We start from the raw sequence: 10,843 nt of genomic DNA, 5'->3' as shown, positions 1-10,843 counted from the left end.
CATCTTTTAATGTAATTATAATCAGTTAATATTATTGTCTTCTAGAAACGCCAAAAGATTCTATTTAAAAAAAAAAGGAAATTTATTTTATTGATGGGGGTGATATGTAAGTAAATTGTCTTCTTTTAGAAATACTACTCTATGCTGATAAACTTCCTTGGTTATAATTCAAGAAGTCATAAATTATGTTCACTACTAGTGATGTTGTGTGCCTGAAACGGTTCGCGAACCACTAAACAGAGAAAAGCGGGTAGGCCAATGAGGGATAACTAAAGAAGGGATCTGTAAAAAGAAAAAAACTGAGTTGAACGATTAGAAAACGAAAAACGGTTGTTGCGTGCGCTCATTCTTCTTTCTTTTTCTCATTATTTAATAAGTAGTGGGGGTCGCCCTCTGAAGTAAGCATTCTCGCCTATATTTGGTGTAAATTTATTTAAAATGCATTATTAAATAAACATACATTTTCCCTATTCTAATGCTATTTTATAAATAGAAATTTCTCCTATTAATATCAGTAATTCATTTTCTCCCTCTAAAATCATATATTAGGCAGTTGATATGAACAATTGTCTTAACTTAATAATGGCATATGTCTCAATCCTTCCTTCTCCTCGTGCTTTGACAATTATCAATATGAAGGAAGAGAGAGAATGGGACGATAGCTAACGAGATTAGGACGCAAGGTGAAAATTTAATTTTTTTTTAAACTCCCAAAAAAAAATAATGTTAAAAAAACGGCATCAAGAAAAGTTTATTTTCAAAAAAAGGTCATCTAAGAATAATTAAAATTGTGCTTGTTCTTATTTAGGACAGAAGAACACTGCAGTCCCTTCAAGTTCAGTCTAAGTCCGGTCCAGTTCAGGCCTGCATATCAGCGAAGGACTGGTCACAAAGGCACATAAGATCGGTCCTAAGACTGGACTGAATAAATAAGGACCGACACAACACTAATTACTTATAACTAGAGATTTATGGAAATCTGCGGATTTGTAAGAGTACAAAGGTACAATTGACCAATGTTCTTGTACATGTTGTTACTTATAATTCGTTACATCCCTAATTACTACTATGGCCGAGATACAAATTGCTTTAATTCATTAAATATTCTGTTATGTGGGATGCTTTTTATGGCATGAATATACATTAATTTTTTCTACGCAAATATAGAGGCTCACATTAGTAGGTTCTATTTCTTTTTATCACTGAATAGTAAATAATTATTTTTGTATCATTATTTCAAAAGAAAATAATGATACAAAACCACTAAATAAAACCACTTTTCCAGATCCCTAAGAATCCCTTAGCTATTTGGAACTCAGATACAACTGTATCACACGTGCAACGTAAAAAGATCATTGGAAAATGCTGCAAATGCACAAAAAAAAATCAAAAAATGTACTTATTGATTAAAACTAATTTATTTTTTATAATATAAGTATATTGTATTTTCTTTATATATATGTACTATATAGGATCAAAAGCACAAGAACCGAGACGATGAGCAATATATTGCAGTCTCAGCTCGACTTTGTTGGTTCCAGTTCTTGACCCGATAGACCGACAAAGGCACAACCTTGGTGTTTATTTTCCAAAACTTTTATCATAATTATTTCATTCATGACGAGGGAACATCTAAGTATAAAGTAGTGCGTGACCTCATGGAGAATAAAGAGTATCACTGATGATTTCTGAAAGAACTATATGTGTAAGTCCTTGTGAGACTAACTGAGAGTAGAATTGAGGATAGACATTAGAGTGATTCCTACCTATATCCTTGTTCGATAGTGTGTGGGATTCGTGTTTATTTCCTTCCAATTATGGCTGCTTGCAGTGTATCTAGTTGACAACTAAGCTACTTTCCTACAAACGCTTTTCAAATTGTGCGAGTGACCACGTTAATTTTTGGCTTATTTTATTTTTTAAACGTATCCAAAGGTTATTTTTTTTACAACTATCAACTTAGTTTTATCTCACTAGTATAAAAATATATTTCTATTTTCTTGTCAGCTGTGAATTTTCTACTTTTCTTCCTCTTATTAGTATTTCGGGGCGTCTGAAGGATTAAATATATATATATTTATTTATTTGTTTTGGGAGGCGGGAGGTTGGGCTTGTTGGATTCTTTTTAGAAAAAAAATCCAAAAAATAAAATTTTTCAAAAAATAATTTGAAAAAATAAATTTCATTAATTAATTTTTTTCCAAAAAAAATCAAACATTATTTGTTTACAAAATAATTCGAAAATCCGCAGCTATTTTGAAATAAAATTTTTTGAAAAAAAATTAAAAATCCCCAGCTATTCACAAAGAATATAATTTTCGATAAAAAAATTCCAAAATCTACAGCTATTTACAAAAAAAATTTCAAATATTAAATTTATCGGAAAAAAAATTCAAAAATCCACATCTAATCACAAAAAATGATATTTTAAAATATTAAATTTTTTGAAAAAAACAAAAATTCCTTATTTTGGGAAGACCTAAAGCCCCTTCGGCGACCCCCCTGTGGACGCCACTGGTATTCTGCACACTGATTGGGGGAACTCAAATAAGCATTTGTTCAGCTGTGGGTAATTTCATAATATTGCATATGAAGAAAAGTCCGTAAAGAATTTGTCAACTCATTTTTTGGCTGTTTTTCTTTCTCTTTCCAAAGAAAGATTGTTAATAAATGTAACTTCTTGACAAATTCTCGAAGAAAATAATTCCCACGCCCACGTTTTGAGAATGATAGTTGTTTTTTCTTTCAGTTTAGCTAAATTTTTATGCATATTTGCGTGATATAATTCATTTAGAAGGTCTTGCCTTAGCCTATTAAAAATTAAATAGATATGATTCTAGGGGCTTTGATCTTAAAATACATAATATATAAGTTCCCTCTGTCATAAATATGTATGCAATAATTCTTCATAATGAAACAAGTTACTAGAAATGTAAAGAAATCTAGGTAAATGTTTGAAATAAATCCCACACATGTAATTTTGTGTCAAGATTAACCCTTATCAAGGTCTTACATGTCGTTACACATTTTAAACCATAAATCAAGTCAATGCGTGAAATTATTTCTATATCCTATTGCAGAATGCACGAATTTCTTCCTTTCATATAGAAAGGTTCTTCCTAAATCATTCAATCTTTGTATAACAATAAAAAATAACAAACAAATGCATGTTCGAATCTCTTTTCCTTTCAAATTGATATACCTATACAATTTATGTGAATGTTTGTTCTAACTTCATAAATGTATAAATAGATGCTACTAATTATAATGAACGGCTTTATTTTATTTATCACTTATTGTCTAACGCTTTTGTTGTAGTTTTTAAATGATTGTGGTGTAGACATGCTGACAGTCAAATTAATAATATATTAGTTATGTGGCTTCTAGTTGTGGTTATTTGCATACATTAGAAGGTTTTATTACAAGTGCAAAATATCCACGCATTTCAAAAAGATGAGACAATTATATAACTGTCCATTTCCAAACAATAATATCGGATATATTAGGATGGAAAAATCACGCAACCCATATGTGATTGAATGTTTTCACTTGATGTCGGACATTTTAGGGGTCTAAACCACTGAGTTTTATAAGATTCAACCACCTTTTTTACTTAATAATAAGAGCAATAATGAACTATTAGATGTCATAGTGGGACCAACAAATAAAAGTACATAAATAATATATCCGTTTATTTCATAGTTTTCTTATAAGTCAGGGACTAATATCTATTATCAATATGTTATTACTTAATTATACATGCGTATTGCCTAAGTGAAGACAATCAATTAACTATTACAACTAAAGATAATATATTTTCCCCTAATTAATTACTTTTTTTCGTCCCAAATCGATCAAAAAATGTACAAATTTAACTATTTTTAAGGGATTTTCAGTACATATTACTTTGATTTAATTAAAATATGAGTGTTTATCATTGGCATCAAATAGTATTCAATGTAGGTATTAAGTCTTTTTTTTGTTCTTAAAGCCATTTGATGAAGTCTTTTTAAGGTTTTTTGGAAATGGTTACTTCTTATACTTTAAAAATATCAACTTTGAGACCCCATGAGTGTGTCTCCTTCAAATATGATGGTATTTATTATGTCAGTGAAAATGATCATTATTGAAAACAGATGCTTTAGTGAAACAAAGATAAAAAAATAGAATTGTAATAAATTAGAACATAGAATTTGTTGCAGAACTATAAGTATAAGTCCTTGTTGAGATAAGTGAAGATCAACATTGGAGTTATTCATGTTTACATATTCCCTTGGTAGATACGAAATGGGGATCCTGTATATTTCTTCTACCGCATAGTTGATTGCAGTTACTCTATTGACAGCTAAGCTGCCCTCCTCTCAAATATCCCTCAAATTGTCAGGATTACTGGTGCAGCATTCTGTATTGCTGATCAAATGGCACTATACCATTTTTACGTCATTTTCCCTAAGAAAAATACGGTACAGCGCCCTATGGTTCCCTAGAATGAGAATTTAAATTTTAATAAGTTAATGAAGTATGTATTTGAAAATAGAATTAAAATGATGTAGCCAAATCTTTTACAATGAATTCCATGTCATCGGCGAAATTGCTTATTCGTAAATTCTTAATTAAAGTGGGTAATTGAAAGGGTCGAATTCGTAATTAAATAAGGCTTATTAGACGTGCAACTTATAAACTTTTATATGGGTTTTTTTTAATAGATGTCAAAATAAAGTCACTATGTAGACATTTGAATTAAAAATATATCCTTTGACAAACAAAAATCATTCTAGATGTCATTAACATTTTTTAAAGATTTATAATTAATTTTATGAGTGTCCAAAGTAATAATTAGGCTTTTTACAAAAGTATCTACTTGTGATATTGTTGTAACATGAATTGATTCACGAACTGCCATACTGAAAAAGCCAGTTCTCCGAGAAATACATAAAAGAACCGGATATTCAAAAATCCACAGTTTCGTTAATAGTGAATATATTCCACAAAAATAATACCAAGTTACCATTTTAAAAAATCAGCGTTGTCGTTTAGAAATGCAAAACCAAGGGGGATTTAGATTTTTTAAATAAGTTGTAGAAAAGGAAATCTCTTTCTACAGTACGTACAATATGGAACCAGCTCAAATACACTCTAATCAGTGGCAACCTCTGGTTTTTTAACCTTTGACAATAAATTAAATTAACCTTCTTCAAGTCAGAAAAAGATAACAAATAATTTAACATTTGAAATACTGACCAATCAACAACACCTGCTACACCAGCCACCCCAACAATTACCAATGGATCATTCTTAATTACTATACAATAAAGATCATGTTTGACTATAAATTAACAAATAATATTTTGTTTCTTATTTTATATTTATCTTGTCATTATTTTGTTTACCATAAATCAATATTCATAATTCCAGCATAATTTAATGATGATGTCACAGCATAAGATCCTAAAGGTACATTGCTTTTGGCTTTGTGGATTCATGTCTGGCTGCGCATCAATATTTTCTATTTACCTTCGCTAACAACCAGAAATTTATACCAAATTAATCGGATTTATTGCTTAAGTATTGGGTAAATGGACGCCGTAACTTGTAAACAACTGTTCATCAATTGTTACATCATGATTGTGAATATAATATTTAGAACAATTTTCCATCAATTCATTCTATACTTCGTCAATCTTTTCAAATGTATCATCTTCGAGTCATTTTGATCGTTTTGCACGAAAATGAAATCTAAAAAATGTAGGATTTTTCGAAAAACTATTTCGGATCATTGAGTTCTTGAATAATTAAACGCCCCACATTTTTTACCAAAGTTGTTCAACAGGTATGTTAGACAAACCCAATATGCTTTTTACTTAATTATCGAGTAGTACATCTTCATATTCCTATCCTCTATCATCCGTTCGCCTTCAACCACGGTACATTTTTGAAAATGAGGAAGCATCTTTTCATCAATAATCAGCATTGAATTCAAGTCAAATTCCCTTACAGTACATGAGACAGTTTCTGGTTAACATGTGAATATGTTGTGCACCAAAGTACAAACAGCGACATCACTATTAGTCTATATTTTAGTCAAAACAGTTCAATTTGTATATAATAGATTACCTGTGAGAATCATCAACGTCATCATCATGAAGTTCCATTTACGTCTAATTCCTCAAGAGAAATTTCAGTAAACTCGTCAATGACATCAAAGTCAATCAAATCATCGGTTTCTTCATCTTCGGATTGATCTTCGATAAACTTTGGAGGAATTTTATTCCTTTGTCGCCTAAAACTTTTTCTGATTTATTCCAAAACATATGAGGAGGTAGTAAAATAAAAAAACAAGGTTAAAGACAGGATATTACTGTTAACGGTACAAAATGTGAAAATGAATTAAGACTGAGTCCTTTCATCTTAACGAGATAAAGTACATTTAGTAAAATGGAGTAGAGGAAAAGATCAACTTGAAAGTCTACATACCGGGTGGTTCATTGAAATCCGAAAACTTACTAATTCAATCATTAATGGAAGTTGAGAGATTGAAATCCATTCAATTTTCAATATATTAAAGCATAAAAAATTAGTTATAAAACAAAACAAGCTCTCCAGTTTACGTACAGAGGACTATAGTGGGTGTCACGCCTTCTGCCACTTCGTGGAGATCATGATTGCCGCTAAGGGCGGCTACATTAATTATTAAAAGAGCTCAGTGACACATCTATTTATCATATTAATTTTATAAGAATTCTACTGTTCATTAATAAATTATATCTTGTTGAAGTTTAAAATTCTATGGGATCAGATTTTAATGGACCACTCGGTAAATATTCTAACAATATATCAGAGATTTCACTTCATAAAATAAGGTTTTATAGAGAAGGGGTCAAAAATGAAACTTTATTAGTTTTAGATTGTTGCTAATATTACAAGAATGGAATCGAGGAGTATGAAATTTTAATATTTTCTAAGCTACTAGATTTATGGAGCTACATGCAAAATCATAATCCAATTCAATATTACAGCTAAGAAGTTCAAAATGGGGTTTAAATTACCCCAAAGTAATTCTAGTGATTATTGACGAAGATTTCTGGCGCCCTTCCTGCCCTTCCTTCTCTAGCCCTTCCTGTATGTCCACGGTATTAATTAGTACTACTTTAACATAAAATAAGGTAAGAAAGAACAGTATATACAGCCTGATCAAGGAACTGGGTCCAAACTGGATCAGAATCACTCTAATTTAGACTATGCTTCGTTAAGAACCGGAATATAACCTACAACTGCAACTTAAGGATCCGTTGCATCACTAATAAATACCTAGATTTAATTTATGCATTAATCTCTGCCATAAAAAAAATGAGAACTGTGAAAACAGAGTTAATATTCTTCATTGTAAATATTATACAAGTCATAAATACCTACCTCTCTTAAATCAATCCCATCAATCAAGTTGTTTTTTTCTACTAATGACTTACATATTATACATATTCAAAACTCTTATGAATATTTGTCAAAAGATGTTACAAGGTAAACAAAAGCAGTCAATTTTTATCAAAGTTTGATATTTTGCAAAAACATATGTATACATACATATTTACAAATCTATGCATATTGAATATAAAAGTTTTATTCTGGTGGTGTATGTAGATAGTAAAGTTTCACAAAATGTGAGAGGCATCAAAGGGATTTAAAAAAAACAGTAAGTCTACCTATGTAGAGCATCTTTTGTCTTATTGTTAAGTAAATTTGAAAAGGTTTTATTGACTGACTAAATATATTATTATTTTTTTTCGTAATATTAAATAGTTGAACAATAAAAACAAAAAATTCTTGTGAAAAAATGTATTCATCAGACAAAAGACGAATACACAAGGAAATCGTCTGAAAGCGCTTCTTGACAGGGGAATTAGTTATAACGAGATGATTCACATCGTTTCCCTGCTCCAAGGGTTTCATTGCAAGGATTAAAAAGATCCAGGCTTCTCCAAAAGCCTTAAGAAGAAGCCTTGGAAACCACAAGGCCAAAAAAAAAGTGGTGTGAAGAAAACTGGTCGAATTTTAGCCCTTGTTAATGTGGTCTTCTTCCTCACCAGACAGCAACTGTCTAGACTATGGATCTGGGAATTCATCGAGATAAAAAGGCCTATGCCACCTCCCATGTGGATGATCTAAAGACTGCTTTGGAGAATGAGTCTGCTTACATGTAGGAGGAATACGTGAAGAAAACTTGCAAGCCCTAGAATTGAGGTCACGGTGAAGGTCAAGGTGTGCACTTTGAGATTTAATTTTTTATATTAAGTAAAATAAATATAAAGTTACATTGTCTTGTAACTACTTCTACTTTTTGAGAATCTCGATAAAGTGGAGGTTTGGAAAATTTGTTCACGATTCGTAGAGACACACCTTACATAGCTATAATTTACTATTATCAAGAAAAAAAAGTTAATGTCTATTATATTTGTATATGATCAGTCAACACTGATCCCAGATTCGGGATTTTTTCACACTCTTTCAATTCTACCACCTCTTCAACCTTTTTGGCTCTTGTCTTTAAAAACAAATGAGTTTTTCTTATAAGATCAATTCAAAAAGAAACTTTTTTTTTAAATATTGCCTTCCACTCATCTCAAATTGACAAGGATATAGAGCGTTTTTGAAAGGGGTCTTTTTAAACTTAAATTTCAGACTTTTGAACCATAGAATAAAAAATATTAAGAGACGACACGTTATTTTTGTTGGACGTTTGGGATTATGAAACAAACATATTTTGGAATACACATCACAGATAACATTGTTTACGTTTTTACATCAGCTGATTTAATTAAATTGATTAAATGATTGGTCAAAACAAGATCCAAAAAGGAAAGGGGGGGGAGTAACTCCCTGTCGTATGATTAACTCGTTAATAGTGTATATATATCTTTGTCTCTGTTTCTTCTATACTACAAAATAAATTTTAAATCAAGATATTTCCCAACTTTTCCCCTCTAATTATTTCTTTCTCTATACTTTCAACCATGAAAAGGTAGAATTTGATATATTCTTCATTTATTCTTCTGTTTAGAAAGCACCCATTTTCAACTTTGAACGAGGATAACTTGAATAAAAAAGATGACAAAGAATGACCAAAAATGGTTTTGGAAGTTTTGAACATTAACGTTTGAAATATATTCAAATCATTACTGCCTATCATCAACACCAAGTGCTTAAAAATGCTTTGAATATTAAAAAAGGCAAAAAAAAAAATCTATATACATATATGGCCTTTTTCTGAAGCCCCTAAGGCTGATAGAGAAAAACAAACCCCATATTTGGAATCAAAGGCATTCAATCCTACAAAGTTCAGTATATTTGTTTCGTGAGACATTTTTGCCGTTGAACTGTGTTATTTTTTAATTCTTTTAGCCTGTTATCTCACTAACACCAAATTTTACACTTTTCAGCTCGTAATAGTTTCGCTTCTTTCCCCCTAATTAGTTTCCGAATCGCTGATTAATTGAAATTGAATTAGCTCTTAGTCTGTTATGAATAATTCACAACTAGTATTGAATATAATTCAATTTTTGAGAAGAATTTCCTAATTATCAACTTATTGTTGGCCTTTTTTCCTCCCTTTTGAGTAAAAAATTATTAATGTTAGGGGGATGTGTTAATTTATTAAAATTAGCCAATTCAATTTTAGCCCAACTTTTCTAATGACTTCATTTCATAGTAGTATTTTGGTGGTAAAAAAATTAAAACCGTTAAAAGGGGTTTTGTGACCTCTTTAACTATATGAATATGACTTTTTTTAACGGCATTATCTATTTGTTAAAGGAATACAGGACTTACAATTTTAAAGTGGTGTAGCTAAATTTCAAAAGTTTCATTCAAGTTTATTTTCTTAAGTGATACATAAACATATCATCCTTATTTTTGATTTTGAAGAAAAAAAATTGTAGCCCAACAAACTACTTCAGAAACTCAAACGAATAGGAACACTTTACTCACATCCAACTCGTATCAAAGAAAGTATCAGAGCTCCGTTCTAAATTGTATTGCAAGTGGCTAAAGTAATAGAAATTACTGTTTTGCAGAATGTCTAAATCAAATATATAGATAGTTGGACAATGGATACTCAGGGAAAGTGTTTATGAAGTAAGTGGAGAAATAAAAAATAAAGTTCGTGGAAAAATAGTTCAATATTGCTGAAGGTTATCAAACTTCCATGCAATATCATATATTATATATTTTTGGATTAATGTAGCTATATATATATTCATTTCCTTGATGGTATCTAGATTGATTATGAGTGAAGCTGTACAATGTACATAGAAATGCCGTCAGAAACCCCCTTCAATAGTACAATAAAATTTAGCCTATACATTTCTTTTAAAAGAAGCCATATTTATAATTGGAAGTAAATTGCTCACTATTAAGGATTTCATAAAAAAGCACTTTCGGCATGATTCAGAATGTTTTATATTCAACTTTCATTGTCCAGGAGAAAGATAATAGTCTCAAACAATAGTATCAGACAATATTATCATATCATATCATAATTCTCATAATAATATTAAAATCATAACGGTATGATACCGTTATGATTTTAAGTGGACCAAACTAATTTACTCCTTAAAAGAAACTAGTCTGAATCGGACTCATTTAATATTTTGTTTAGACTTATTCTGTAGATGACGTCATGTGTGTTTTTGAACAGTGGCCAAAGAAGTAATATTATACTTTAATGTCTTGTATAAATCATATTATACAACTTTCAATCAAGATAAGGGTGAAATCGATCCATAGATTGAGAAAATATAAAATTACCACCTATATGGAGATCGGTGAATTGGTCAACGATTTGAAAACA

This window comes from Lepeophtheirus salmonis, chromosome 3 (assembly GCF_016086655.4).
Source record: "Lepeophtheirus salmonis chromosome 3, UVic_Lsal_1.4, whole genome shotgun sequence".
In the NCBI taxonomy this organism is placed as follows: domain Eukaryota; kingdom Metazoa; phylum Arthropoda; class Copepoda; order Siphonostomatoida; family Caligidae; genus Lepeophtheirus; species Lepeophtheirus salmonis.
Note: the sequence above shows the minus strand (reverse complement) of the source record.